We start from the raw sequence: 1,585 nt of genomic DNA on the forward strand, positions 1-1,585 counted from the left end.
CCTTGCCTATGAGGTGATCGGTTCTCTTTTAAATAAAGGGACCTTCTCGGCAAGTCATCTTAAGCTGAGTCAATACCCACACGTCGCAGGTAAAGCTGGTAGAGTGTGTGATATGTGTGAGTGATCCAGTGTTGAATCCCTGGGCATCTTCTCTTGTAAACTTTACTAAATGCCAAAAAAAAAGAGAAAAAGAGAGTCCATACGCACGTCAAGATGGATAATGTTCTCCAGTGTACTGATCAGGGAGCTTGTGTGTGGGCCTTTCAGCTTGTGGGGTCCATGATTCAGTCATCTTAAACATTAATATGATGGCCTTAACAGGCAATTGCCCATGAATCGGAAACCCCCAAATTGGGATGTCACAGGTATACAAGAACATGTGGCAATTGAAGGCGTACAAGTTCCATGGTATCCTTGTAATGTTAACGGTCAGGATCATTGAACAGTGAACAAAATGAAAACTTAAATTGTACTTACAAAAAGGTCCTGCCGTGGAGGAGCACTCCATCCGTGATTTTTGCCAGCGGACGTGAGCTAAAATATGAGGCAGAGCCAAAACTCAAGCTTGCCATAGGATCAAGCTGATATTTGTATTTTCCCTCCGTGTGGCTGGAAATCACCCTGTGAATGGGTTATATTATATGACATGTTAACATTCCAATAAGGTATCCATTGTGGGCATTTCCATCCCCACCCTCTTCAATGTTGTGGATCAATCCACTTTTGGACCGACTGTTTCATTTTGGGCTCATGTCCTGTCATAAGCTAAACTGATGGAGGAGTGGATGTCACAGAAACACTTTGGTGGATCCCATAGAGCTTGGGTTTGCCATGTGCGTCGTTACTTGAAGGAAAATGATACGATGCAGATTGCAGAGTAGGTACTGACATCGCATGGACTGAACACCATGAATTGAAAGGATGCAGAGTAGGTACTGCCATCGCTTGGACTGAGCTCCCTCTGTTAGATGACAGAGATATGAGCCTAATCAAGAATGTATTTGACGGAACAACTTCCAAATACGCAGGTTTGAGTCCTTACCTCAGTGGTAGAGGAGTTTTAACACGAGGTCTTGGGTGAGGTCTGGGGTTCGATACCCATAGGTGGTGAAATTCCATTCCAATGCGGCAATGCTCCCTGGGGCGGAAGCGAATTGGCACCAGCTATGGGTCAGCAAAATCCATTTGGCTACTTGTCTTAAGGCTTGATACGAAAAATAAAACAGATCTAGCTATCAAGTGGACCACACTGCAAAAAGCAGTCTAGGATAGAACGTCTACCGTTGAAACCGTTTTTGGGGTCATAGAAGTTTTGCATTAATATGAAATTTGTTTTTCCTCGTTATTTAGGTCTTTGTGACCGGATGAATAGATGGGATGAAAAATAAACGTTATGGTGGGCCCTACGAATTGTTTAACAGTGAAAATCATTATCTCCGCTATTATTTGTAGTGTGGTCCAGATTATCTTTAATTATGATTTATTTTTTGGATAATGCTCTAAAATGATATATAAAAATAGATGAACGGTGTAGATATAATAAATACATCACTGTGGGCCAATGTAACTTTGATATCCTCTGAAC

The sequence above is a fragment of the Magnolia sinica genome, chromosome 6 (genome assembly GCF_029962835.1).
Source record: "Magnolia sinica isolate HGM2019 chromosome 6, MsV1, whole genome shotgun sequence".
Lineage (NCBI taxonomy): Eukaryota > Viridiplantae > Streptophyta > Magnoliopsida > Magnoliales > Magnoliaceae > Magnolia > Magnolia sinica.